A 14,118-nucleotide genomic window follows, 5' to 3' on the forward strand; every position below is an offset into this window, starting at 1 on the left:
GCTGATCTGTCAAGAATTTCACCAGCATGCAAACAAATCAATTGCAGTAAAATATATTTGATTTTATATTTTGTATATATTATATATTATAAATATATTTTATATATATTAAAATTCAAGGCCAAGACTACAATATTTTTTTCAAAATAAATGGGCCATGGTGATGCTTTGAAATAGCATAAGATGCCCCTAAGTTTCGATTCATCTCAGCCTCACTGAAAGCTTTAAGTGTTTGTGGAAATTGGAAGACAGTGAGTATGGATCAAAAACAAAGTGACTTAGGAGATAGAAAGACTGAATAGTGTGAAAGTATCTTAGCCTCTTTAGGCCCAGGAAGAAGGAACTCTGTAGGCAGAAGACTAGAGCTTCATCATGAAATGTGATTTTTGTCAAAATTGACATTTTTCCATGAGAAAATGTCAATTATGATTAAATGTTTTTATTTTCCTATCTGGACATTTGAAACAAAATATTCCGTTTTCAAATGCTGATTGCGAACAAAAAGCTTTGTTTCATTTTGACTCAGTGTTCTTTTGCTATAGTTCTGGAAACCAAAAAACAACGGAACTGAACAGTCAGCTGTCAGAGCAAGTGGCTGAGAAGTTTAGTGAAGGTGATCATTCCTCGCAACATCATGTTACCATTACTACTGGCTCATAAAGGGTCTGATCCTGCTGAAGTCAATGGCAAGGTTCCCATAGTGCAGGATTAGGCCATGAAGGAGAGCAAAGAGGAGTCAAATAACTATTGTTTAAATATTAAAAGCTACACCACCATACCAAAAATATTTTTTTTAAATTATACTTCCACATCTGACTCTCGGAGGTGCGACTGTCTAGATAGCTATGATTACAGTCATTACATGTTTCATTTATGAATTGTGAGCAAAATAATTTTTTTAAGGAACTCAGTCATCAAGTGAAGAGCTGTAGAGGATCAATTGCTACATGGGGGGGAGTAAAATCTGGTTTGCAAACAGTAAAATATTTGCTTCTGAAAAATAATAGCCACTTTAAATTTAATATTAACTTGCAGCTGCAGTAGAGTAACAACTTTAAAGACAGAAATTACATTGACCAAAGGATCAAAACAAGAAATCAGGAGTCTGAAGGCACTGTCTTACTGTTAGCCAAAAGGGCCCGTTTCCCCCTGGAGCTTACCTAATTACACCAAGGAGGCACGGAGACAGGAAGACGAGTACCACACCCTTTATTGATCGGTCAGCTGAGCGGGTGTTCCTCAGTGCCAGAGAGAGAGAGACACCACACACTGGCCATGGGGGCCTACCTACTACCTTAAACAAACAAACAAAACTACGTAGTGTCTACTTGTTTTGTTGATTCTGTAACCCCTGTACATGCATCTATTAGATTAGATCTATATAATATATATATTTATGGGGGCTACAAGATACATCTGTTACAGATACATTATACATTTATTTGAAGGACACAAGATACATCCGAACATCCTTTGTACTAGATTGTACTAGATAATATGCATACACTGCTGTATACACTATACACTTGGGAGGAGCCACACTTGGGAGGGGAGCAAACAAAATGCTAAAATAGCTGACTTGCTAGATATAGATACTCAGTCCTTTGAGTTCTTCTTCTCTGTTCAGTTCACACACAACACAAACAACAATAACACATTTTGGTTTACTAGGCCTACAGAAGGCTTCATTAGCACTATAATTTTCCAACAACAGATTACTTTTAATTTTCCTCTCACTTCTTTGAGACCTGTTTTTTTCACTTTGAGGCCAAAAAAACAATGAAGCTCTGCAGAAATAATTACAACTGCTGCTTTAAGCTAGTCACCCCCCAACCCCAATGAATGAAAATGGACAAATGTGGACAACCACAACTCTAAAAGGGATCAAGGCACGGCAACTAACTCATTTTAACATAAGTGATATATTTTAATTTCCCAGAGATTCCCAGAATAATTTAGTCCCATATGCATCCTCCCCATGGACCCGGCCCATTTCGAGCCCACATCCCACCCACACCCACCCACACCAACCATATGGACTGAAAGAAGAAGGAGCACTGTATCACACTTCAATCCAACAAAGTTCCATGAAGACAGTTTCCATGGTGAGAGAATGATGTACAGATGTGTGTGTGGGGCAGGTGGCAGAGGCAAGTGGAAGGCCAAATGGCCAGCTTCCATCATGGGGTCAATCAGGTCATTCAGATCATCCTAGATTCTGCAATCAATGCCTTCCCAGTCTTTTAACACCATCTCTCTCTGTCAGTCAGTAACTTCTGGGTTATAGAACTACTGGTGGAAAAATGAGGGAAACTCCAGCCTGTAATACTACTACTTAAGCTAGCTCAATAAGGCTAGTGGCCTTTTCAAAAGTTGGCCTTCCTGGCCTTTCTTATGGCTTTGAAATCTTTGGCTTTGAATTCAGACAAAGATGCCAGAGCCCACAGCCCCACAATTCCCCCTCTCCCACAGGGATCTTTCTCTCTTTGTTGTCAGGCTAAAATAACTGCTGTGCCCCTGGTGCAAGCTAATGGTAGCCATCTGAAAAATAAAGTGAAAAAGAAAACTTTAAAAAATATTATAAAATTAAAAATAATAGCAGGGTATTACTTAAAAGGAATTTATCCAAAAAACAGGAAGCCTGTAGAATAAATATAAACCCCAAAATCCAATTATTTCACCCACAAGTTTTTTCTGCCAGTCTATAATTTCCTTCTAGGTCCACATTCCCAGTTTTCTTTTTTTTTCAGAATTCTCAATGTTTGCAATGTCAGTGGGGCAGAGTGAGTTTCTCTCTCCTTCCAGTGAAATGTGTCTAGCATTCTTTCAGGAGAGATTTAGGAGACATCACAGACCCTCAGCACAGTTTTCTTCTTGATCTAAAAGTTTTAAGGTCTTCTTTAAGCAAGTCAAGGGACAGTAGGGGGGCATCACGCACGTCACCTTGTCCTTTTTCCCTGCTGCACAGTCCTTTTTCTGGGAGCTCCAAGAAGGAAGGATATAATCATAGAGAGTTCTGGCTGATGTGGAGAGGTCTCTCTTTTTGTTTGAGAATCATGGGTCCAAGCAAGTTGTCAGCATTCACATTCACAAGCATCGGTCAGCAGAGCTTCACAGCAGCTGGAGCCAAAGCAGGTGGAGCCAAGTTGTTTGTGGGTGGTGGACAAGATTTGATCCTCCAGGTTCCATGGAGGGGAGGCAGCTGGCTGCTAGGGTCTAGTGCTAGTTACCTGTGTAAAAGTAAAACCAACATGTTGCATTAGTGTCTGTCTTCTCTGCAGTAGGTACCCCTTTTTTTCTGGTTGTTTTCGAAGTCTGTTTTTGTTTTTGTTTTTGTTTTTGTTTGTTTTTTTTTTTTTTTGTTTTTTTTATTTTTTTGGGTTTTTTTATTTTTTTTTTTTTTTGTTTTGGGGGGGTTTTTTTTTTTTGTTTTTTTTTTTTTTTTTAACCTTTACTTTTTTACTTACTTTTTTTTACATTTTTGTTTATTGTACAACATTGAACACATTGCATTTACATTACAGTCTTACAGTTTAATTATTATATAATGTATGCAAATACACTTCTTACACTAATTACAGAGCTTTCCAGGAACAAGCCACCCACTTTGATGAGTTCATTTTTACAAAGCTTTGGAAAAACAAGCCAGCTCTCACTAGCCCACCACTCCCAGCCTCTCTGGCTAGTAAATCAGAGGTAGCTAGAAGGATCCCATGTACAATATGGGGAGGGGTTAACTTTTATGTCCTTTTTCCAAACTTTATTGTATGCATTTTACTTTTATTTTTTTTTTTTCTTTAGAAAAAAGTTTTTGATTTTTTTTCACATATTTTTTATTTTTTGCATTTTACTTTGTATTTTTCTTATTTCAAAATTTCCAACAAACAAACAATCCATTAAATTTTAATTTCTTTATTAATTCAAACCATCCCATCCCAAGACAAAACAAAATTCTGCACCACAACAAATGACACCACAAGAACAGAGACATAAACACAAAACTGTTTTTTTTTAATGGTATGTCTTCATATGTTGTTGTATATTTAGTTTCTGTGGTTTATCTTTTCTTTGGATTTGATAAAAACAAATAAAAAAACAAAATTTTATTGTTTTAAATATTTTAAAAAATATTTAATTACCCTATTTCATTTAAATTAAGCAAAACAATTAAATTACCCCTTTGTATATTCATAAGTTATAGGTTATTAGTTTTCTATTTACCAGTGTTTTTTTACTTAGGTAGATAATTAATTGCTCTACTTACAGATTTTTTTTTTTTTTTTTTTTTTTAAATTACTTTTTTAAACATTACAACTTAACATCACCACTTATTAATTCCATTTAAATTTCAATTTTTATTTTCATATACTCATTCAATAATTAATTAAACAAATTTCCTAAATTTAAAAATTTTAAACAATTATTTTTTTTTTCTTTTCATTTAAAATTTTTTAAAAAAATTTAAAAACTTTTTTCTTTTTTTTATTTTTTAAAAAGTCCAAACTTCTTTCCTTCCAACAACTACAGAGTTAAACTTTTTCTTCTTCTCTCCTTCAAATCACTTCACTTATCCTTATATCACTTCTTTTGTCTTTCAACACCCACTTACTATCACCACTCCAAAAATATCCTCCTGAGTATTTGAAATCCCCATGCTTTCACTCCATTACTTCACTTTTCTTCCCCCCTCTGTTCCTCCTTTTTTCCCTTTTTTTCTTTCTCTGTTTGCTTCTGCTGTTTTTTTTTTTACCTTTTTTTTTTTTTTTTTTTTTTTTTTTTTTTTTTTTTTTTTTTTTTTTCTTCTTATTTTTTTTTTCTTCTCTTTTTTTCTTCATGTCATTTTCAACTCTCATTGAAAAACACTCTGCCTGGGCAACTTTGGGCTGGCTGCTACATCACCATAATTGCATAACTATTTAAACACACTGTGTAGCAAACACACTGCTGTTACGGCATATGCTACATTTTAACAAGTCCCTGAAGGACAGGTGCCCTGAAGGACTGGTACTTTTCCCCACTGTCCTTCTTGCCCAGTCCTGCCACCAGTCCCCAGTTCTGCTAGCCCTGTCCCCACTCCACCTCTCCTGGTCAACTGCTGATCCAGTTCTCAGATAATACTTGCCACAGAATTCTCCCAGCACCTAACTATACAAACATCAACATAACAATTACTCAATCATACACATAAAACATATAACCAACATAACAAAACAAAACAAACATAAAAAATAAAAAAACAACAAATCTCATTCTTAAAAAAAAACTGACAAATTTCTTCAAATAATAAATAAAATTTGTTGCAATACAAATTACTAATCAATTCAGGTGATCAAACTGACACTGCAGGAAATAAGGATGGTTGCAAAGGAATAGGATCATAAAAAAAAATAAAACAATATAAAAAAATATAAAAAAAAATAATAAAAAAAATAATAATAAGTCCATGCATATATACATCACTCAAGACTATCCACGTCCACATATATATCACATACATAGCATTACCAGACTGGGCATATATATCATATAACATTCAGAAAGAATTTCCAACATGCTTCCGCTTCTTGTCTTGGGCAGCTTGTTCATCCATTCATCTGTGTCTCCCGCTTCTTCCTCTTCTGTCTCTCACATCCGTGGCTTCTCCAGTGTCACTTCTCCACATTCTAGTCCAGGTCAGCTGCCTGTGGTTTCTCCAGTGTCACCAAGCCACACACAAAGTCAGACTGTTGGCACTCACCAGTTACTTTCTTTGTAAACTTTTTGATTTGGTAAATGTAACTTGTACTGCCTTTGCCTTCTCTTTTTTGAGCATCTTTTTACTTCTTTTATTTTCTTTTAAAAAATTTTAAACATCTTTTTTAAATTAAGACAAATTGCTTTTTATGTGTCAGAGTTTAGATGGCTGATCTTTGATGTTAAAAAAGATTAAGGTATCTATATTATCTTTATTGGATATAAATATCTTCTTTTAATATATTCTTTACGCTCTAAAAGGTGAGGTGGAATAAATACCATGTTTTAGACTATTAATAAAAGAAGGGTACCTTAGGGTGGGGGTACCGCTGGGGGTGAGGTAGAATGTTTTAGGAAAAGGGGAGACAGAGAAAAAAAAATGGGAGAGAACCGGGGGACAGACTTTGTCCTCGCTTACCAATAGAACAAAGCACACCAATAGAACAAGAAACATAAGTACTTAAAAAAAAAGAACAGCCAGGAGAAAAGCTCCACTAAGTCTTGACTCGCAAAGCAGCCCCCTACGACACACCTAATGGAACTATTATTCAGCCCTGTCTTAAGCCTAGGGTCCCAACCCACAAGTTCCCTTCTATTTTTGGGTTCCTTTACCACTCCTTCTTTACCCCCACCCCACCCTTTACCCACTCACCTTCCTCAGGGGGGGTCCCTACCTCGGAGGGACCAGGTCTCAACTTACTTGGCGTGGTCTAACACGTGGCCTGTGGACTCGCCGCCTTGCCTCTTCCTCGCTTGGAGTTCTGTCTGGTTCTCGGGGCCCTGCGTCCGGCCGAGCGCGCCGACAGCGGGAGCAAAGCAAACCGAGCCTGAGGGCCACTCCTGCGGCCGAGCCGTTCTCCCGGAAGCTCGGGCCCACAGAGGAGAGAAGTCGGGGCCCTCATTTGAGTCCAAGCCATGAGCCACACCCTCCCCCCGAGAGGAGTCAGCTGGTTAAGGACTTACACAGGAAGAAGAGAGACACACCCTTTATTGAGTGGTTACCTACTCTGACCTCGAGGGAGTGTGCCAGAAGAAGAGCATGCGTAGAAAGAGGATGACCTGCCTTACCAGTACATATGGCTAGCCTACAACCAACAAAACAAGACGTCATTACGTTGACCTACGTCTGTTGGGCATGCATCTCAATTGATACGCATGATACAGGACTCATTTATTGGTTAATTACATATATCATACACATATTGAGGATACATTTGGGACATTTGTGAGGATACAGGTATATATAGCATTGGGAAGATACATCAAGATACGGATGGTACATGAGAATGTACTAGATAACTGATGTGGGGGAGCCAACATACTTGTACAGCCAAACAAAGCCAACAAGGGAAATAAAAAACTTACATAACTTTAGGCCTAAACTCTAATGAGTTCTGTAAGCTTTCCAACACAGTTTGGAAGCTTTTATTACCTAAACTAGTTGGAGAAAATATTCATCAATAAATCTGATTGATGTATGTCAGTGAAGAAACATCAAAGATTCAAATAAACAAGTTCATCTTCTGCAGTTAAATCTACTGTTAAATTCCTCTTGCAGCATTTAAAGTAAGTCACATCTATTGTTTACACAGACTCTAACCTAGATGTATTTGCAATGAGAACTTAAGAAGTCAGTTGTTGCAAGACACAAATTAAAGTCAATGGACATTTCACTTGTAGAGGGTTGGAGTTGCAAAATTAGGGCAAAGCACACCAAAATCATGAGCAGTGATTTAGAAGTAGAAAGTACCGTAGTAGGAAATAATGTTACACAAGACTTTGCGAAACAAATTCCAATGTGGATGCCTGGTGCAATTTTGCAGAACTATCCAGGACATCGATGAGAGTTGCATCTGTTTGTACCTAGCTCATAACTTGGTCCCCTGAGTCTGTTGACACTTTTACCTCATCCATACTGGATTTCAGGTAAGTCTCTAATTAGCCGATGAGAAGTGGCCATATTTGTGGAGTCTTGGATGCACACAGTTTTCTGCTTCAGCCCTGAAGTTTTAATCAACATTCAGGCAGATACATCAGGAAACAGTTTTAGCAATATTGAATTATTTTGTGTAAAATATACAGTCAGCTAATGGAGTGTTTCATCTTTTAGAAAATATCTACAGTTATAAATTGAATGCCTCAGAAGAATATCTGAACTGTAATATAATACAAAGAGTCAACACTTTACTTTAGATGTCCATTGACTGATGTTCAGCACATACAGAATGTTAATGAACTTCTAAGGAAGCACCAATAACATCCCTCTGAACTCAGATTAAATACTTTATGATCATTCCGATGACAGTGAAATCTGAGTAACACTCTGTGTTAAAATAGAATCCTTATCTCTTTTTCTGAAATGTTTTGTTGACATTAAAACAAGTGGCTTAATCTCTCAGCTGGTGAAGTATATAGTGAACTCCTAACTAATAATAATTATTATTAGCCAACAATACTTTGGCTATACATTGCTTTCTGGTTGAAGTGAAAGGTGCTGATTTTGAGTGTAATCTATTAAGTTATATGGTCTGAGCTACTTTACAGAGCATACATCTCTTCCCCTGGGTTGTCATGGTAGTTCATTCACATGAGCCATTGGGTTCCTGGTATTAATGGGACTGGTTTGGTAGTACGGTGTTCTCAGTGAAGGATCTCTCTACTCTGGAATTTACTTCTCCTTTTTGCCTGACATAACCTGGATTTGGCAGCTTTGGGGGCAGGCTGCATGGTTTATTGTGATTGATAGACTTTTCTGGATAGGTCATGTATGGGTCTTTTTGATCTATGTATATTTGTTTATGATTGTCTGGCTACTACATTGCAGATTTATGAATTTAAACAAAAAATAAATCTACAATTACAACCTATGAAAATCCCAACCTAAAACAGATTAAAGACTTTTCCCTTAATTTAATATGCAGAAAACGTCTAATCCAGATACTCACTATGTGGGTATCTATACTATATGTTTAAATAGAAAATAAATCTAATATGATGGCATGTCCAGATGTAAATGGGCCTGTTTTTCATATCACTTGACCAACATATTTATTCAGAGTTTGCTGCTTAGTCTTATGTTTGTCACTGAGGTGAATGGTTTGGTAGGGGTGCCAGCAGAAAGACAAGCTATGAGCTAGTAAACAATTAATATTGAACTAAACAAAAACTGCAGCCATGGGCATAAGCCATGAGAATTTAGCAGAGAGGCCAGATCCTTTCATTTGGGCAATGAAACTTCTATAAGACTCTCCTACAGCAAGTAAATTACTAGGGTTGGCTGCAGAACAAGAACTCTTTCAGAAAATATTTCCAAGTTTTGAAGTTTGTTTTCACTCTGCATTGGAATGAAATTTTTCATAAAGAGAGAGAGACCACAGAAAAGCCAATTGCCTGGTGGTTAGGGGACTCCCCTAGGACACAGAAAACCCAAGTCTTGAACCAGGGCTTCCTATGTCCCAGGGAAGTTTTCTAACCATTGGGCTATTGACTATTCTGGGGTAAACAGGTTTCTCTCGCGCGTGCGTGCTCACAAGAAATCCATTCTGAACCTGAGAAACTTTCCTAATAGAAGTTTTATTGAAACCGATATGTTTCTGTACAAAAGTTTCCATTTTTATGCATTGGCATTTTCCAACAGAAAAACATTCCATGAAAAATTCCCAGACCATTCTAATAAATAGTATTCCTGGATAATGGAGCCATTTAGTTCTCAGGTAGTTGTGCACATCACCCTCTGCAAGGTTCATAAGAATCTCCACAAAATGTTCACAATGAAACCCAAAAGCATGTGAAAATTACCTGTTTGGGGCTTTGTTACAAATTCAAAACACAGCTTGGTTAAGTAAACAGCTTGCCATGTTTTGCAAAACTTTCAAACAAAGTTTTGAGCTACCTTTGGATTAACGTGTTACCACAACTAGAAGAAAACCGCATGGATTTACAGGGTTTCACATAATAAAACTCAGTGAAATGCCACAGTTTGAAATGAGTTTCACAAACTCATGGGATATAAACAAATGAAGAAAATGTTTGCATGAACCTACACAAAATAAGCCTGCCTAGTCTGACACTGTACTGAATGATTATGCGTATTCTTCCTTGTCAGATGGTTCAGTGATGAAAGGATCTGTAGGCAATTTGAGGGCTATGATCCCTTTCACTGTTACTCCAGTGCTCTCGCATACCTTTAAAATGTAGCGTGGACTTCTTGAAACAAAAAGTGTCACTGGCAACCACTCAGAATACAAATATCCCAGATAATGATCACAGTCCACTGAGCGGAAGATAGCACAGCAAATGTCCTGCCTATCTCACATTAACTGAAATGGTCTTACATGGGGCTATAGAGCCACATGATATACACGTCCTTAAAGTCAAGCCAAATGCTCCTCAAGCACCTGAACCTGCATGGTGTTGAGCATATCATCTCCTGTGAAGTACTGAGTGCCTTCAACTGCCATTCTCCTCACAGGAGGAATTCAGCAGCTGGTAGGATGACATCCTGTCTGGAAAGCGACCTTCCCACAGATTTTACATGCTACCCCAATGAGTTTCCAATGTTTGTCACCATCACTGAGGAAGACACAGCTAAGAGAGTTGGAGCAAAGAGTGAAATACAGCATGAGCAATGAGGCCTCATCTTTTATAGATCAATTTAATACAGTATCTAATCCTGTAAAAGTATTGAAAACCATCAACTCCCAGCCAATTTCAGATAGGTTTGCATAGAAAATGTCACCTTTCATTGCTGAATAGGTTCTCATCCCCTAGTAAGAACAGAGATTCTGAGAACAGAAAACCTCACCTTGTGTAACAATCCAGCTTTCTGCTTTCAAAAGCCAGTGGAGGTTGGCAATATCTGAAGGAGAGTAGGCAATCCTGACACATGCTTCTAGGTGGGTTAATGGAGAAATTTATCTCAGACACAGGTTTGGTCATTTTGACTCCACCAGCCCTTCTTTTGATAGCCCAGTTATAGCAAGGGAAGTCCATTTTCCCCAATTCTTGGGGGATTCTTCTGTCCCCTAGACTCAATGGTTGATTTTCCCAGGGAGCCACACCAGAGTGCACTCCATCTGCCCTAACGTAGCTGCCTTTGTCCAATTCACATACATGCAATAGCTTTTTTCTTTTTCTTTAAAAACCCCTTATTTACCTTTTTTCTACCCCAAACATTCTCCTGAATGTGTAGGTAGGCGGGAAAGAGATATTGTCCTCTACTTAACTTTAAAGCTTGGGTTTCCAGGTGTCTACCAGTTTTCTACTGATATGTACATGTCCAAGTAAAAAATATAAACACACAAGGTGCTGTTGAGGCAGGAAACTGCCACCTTGCTGACGGAGAGCTGCCTGCTGATATGCGAGGTGGCCCCAACTAGCAATAACAATATCTGACTGTTTCTTTTTCCTGCTGGCACTGTTTTGTCAGGAAGAGGCATGACCTTGTTTACTTGTTCTCTGTTCATGGCTTCATATTCTCTCTAACTATAACCTTGAAGGAATCCTCCAAGGACTTAGACCAGGGGTCGGCAACCTACAGCATGTGTCCCAAACACGGCACGCAAGCTGATTTTGAGTGGCACGCTGCTGCCTGCTGCAGTCCCGGCCCCCAGCCCCACTCAGCCCCCCCGCCCACCGCTCTCCCCTGCGGGGACAGGAGGCAGAAGCTTGGTCCTGTGGCAGCCAAGCTTTCCCCCTCTCCCACTTCTTTCCAGCCCCTCCTCCTCTCCTTCCCTGCACAATCACCTGATGGCCCTTGTGAGGGGGAGGAGGAAGAGTGGCAGCGTGCTCGCTGCTCCGTAGAGGAGGCAGAGAAGAGGTAGGTACGGGGCCTTGGGGAAGGGGGTGGAACAGGGAAGGGGGCTGGGAGCACCCCAGCCCCCTGCCCTGACCCCTGAACCCCCCCACACACACACAGCCTTCTGCCCTACACCCTCACACACACACACACAGCCCTCTACCCTGACCCCTGAACCCCCCCGCACACACACAGCCTTCTGCCCTGCACCTCCCACACACCCCAGCCCTCTGCCCTGACCCCTGAACACCCCCTCAGGGCTGGGGTCCTGGCTGCCGGCCCCTTGCCAGCTGGTGTCCCGGCCACAGGCCCCACTGAGCCCGCTGCCAGCCAAGGTGAACAGAACCCCAGGCTGGCAGCGAGCTGAGCAGGCTGGCGGCGGAAGATCGGCATTTTAATTTAATTTTAAATGAAGCTTCTTAAACATTTTGAAAACCTTATTTACTTTACATACAACAATAGTTTAGTTATATAATATAGACTTATAGAAAGAGACCTTCTAAAAACGTTAATGTATTACTGGCACATGAAACCTTAAATTAGAGTCAGTAAATGAAGAACTCAGCACACCACTTCTGAAAGGTTGCCGACCCCTGACTTAGACTGATCTCCGTCATTCTCTTCTCCTTTCATATTTTATTCATAGGGCCCAAGGTCACTTTCCTTAGGTAGCACTTTGGCTTTGCTTGCCTTACTGGATATTAGTATATGACTTTTTTAAAGTACCCATCACAGTAGCATCTAGGCGCTTCACCAGATTAAAGCTATATCAGTTACCTCCAGAGGGCAGAACTCTCTTCTGTCCCTCCTTTCTGCACATTTGTTGCAGTGATCAGGTGGCACTGGGATGTTTTCCAGATAGCCATGCTGGGTACCTTTGACATATTTCTTGAGGCAACATCCTTTAAAGCATCTTTCATCATGCTCTAAAAGGTGATGAAATTCGAGATTCAGTGGAGGGCTGGAGAAAGTACCATAGATATAGCCTCCCTGTCTAGAAGCTGCAGGCAGGAGAATATGGTGATTTAGTCTTCATCTTTTAGAAGATAATTAATGCAGTTGAAGCCCTGTAAAGCACACAATGACAGATCACTCCCTAACACTATCCTCTCCAACGAGAGCCTTTCCCTGACAGTCATGATTTCAAACCTGTCAGCTAAAGCATCCCCACTGAATGTAGCCAAAGTTGGAGGGAGCAAAAAGAAGAGGTGGTCACTAATACAGAGAGGGTATAACCTAAGCAGGATTTTGGAGATAAAGACAAAGGGCCAGATTCTCAGCTGGAATAAATGAGCATAATTTACTTGACTTCAGTGGAGTTGCACCAATTTACACCAGCTGAGGATCTTTATACCTCTCTTCCTAAGTGTGCTATACAGTACTTTTCTTGAACTACCACTAAACACATGTAGTCAGCTACCAACATGGACAGTACCCTATGAGTATTTATATCCTCTGGGAGGAGGAAAAAAGTGTTCCAGAAAACACTGCATAAAGCTGCATTTTTACCAACACAATGAGTGTTACTTGCTGCCTTCTCCTCTCTTTCAATCTCTCTTCTCCTGGAAAGGAAAGTAGTATCTTCAGAAATGGAGCCACATGAAAGTAGCCCAGACATTTTCTGCTGCATTAGGCAGAAATAGTCAGAGCACAGTAGCTTCATGTAATGTGTGTGTATCCAATTTCCTGAAATGGTTTGGACACTAGGTGCATTATTTTGGGTGACTGTTTCCCTGCTGCGTGCAAGAATCGCAGATAGCACTTGCCTGAAATTCATTACTGTTCTTTTGGATACCGAGATCATTCCTGCAGGCGACTAATTATAAATGCAGTGTTATATTTTTAAACCTTAGCTTTTATTTTTTAATAAAACTGAACAAAGTCTAGCGTCCTTGTCAAAGTCAGGCTGTATATGAAGGCTGCCTTCATGCAAATATTAAATGTGACAACGGAGAATAACTGAAAGGTGCTAAGTAGAAATTGCAAATAACTGCTGACAGTGCCTGAAAGCTAATGATGCTAATTAATGATATTCCCATGGATAGGTCCATAGGAGGAATGGGAAATGCAACAGCACAGACTTGGCTTTTCTGCTTTCTTTGTAGAATTCTTATTGAATATAAATTAAGTACAGAAAATGTCACTCCCTAATTAGGATGCCTAACTAGCTCAAAGAAGACAAAGCAAACAAGTAGTTCTACCTTCCTCATGATAAATATGCAAGCAGCAGCTTCTTGTATTAAATCAATTAAGTTTGCACTAAAAAGGTATTATGTACTTTCCTTTTCTTTATTGGTTATCAAGGAAATACACTGATTTTTAAAACTGCAAGTGTGTAAAATGGAGTCAATGAGTTTGGGATATTTTAGAACATGGGGTTATTATGACAGTCACAAGCTCATGTCTTTTTATTAAGGTAGAACAGAGATTCAAACTGAGATCAGGGCCCCATTGTGCTAGGCACTCTCCAAAAAGTTGGCCCTATCTTGTCTGTTTAGAGTGTAACAGACAGGAAGTCGTATTATATATTTTATTACAAGGTTTGAATACAGCTTAAGTCATTTTATGAGATGAGTAGAATTTGTGCA

The 14,118-nt window shown here is 39.1% G+C and overlaps 1 protein-coding gene across 3 annotated transcripts in view; it reads left to right on the forward strand.

Annotated features, from left to right (window-relative positions):
• Positions 1-14,118, forward strand: part of CHST8 (carbohydrate sulfotransferase 8) — a 217,666-nt gene that overhangs the window by 178,025 nt on the left and 25,523 nt on the right. The window contains exon 2 of one of the 3 annotated variants that reach the window (XM_039502971.1): positions 7,557-7,659. The exons of the other annotated variants lie outside the window; for them this stretch is intronic. The gene's annotated coding sequence lies outside the window, so the exon portion shown is untranslated. The remainder of the gene's footprint in view (positions 1-7,556; positions 7,660-14,118) is intronic. 3 annotated transcript variants of the gene reach the window in all.

The sequence above is a fragment of the Mauremys reevesii genome, linkage group 16 (assembly GCF_016161935.1).
Source record: "Mauremys reevesii isolate NIE-2019 linkage group 16, ASM1616193v1, whole genome shotgun sequence".
Taxonomy (NCBI): Eukaryota; Metazoa; Chordata; order Testudines; family Geoemydidae; genus Mauremys; species Mauremys reevesii.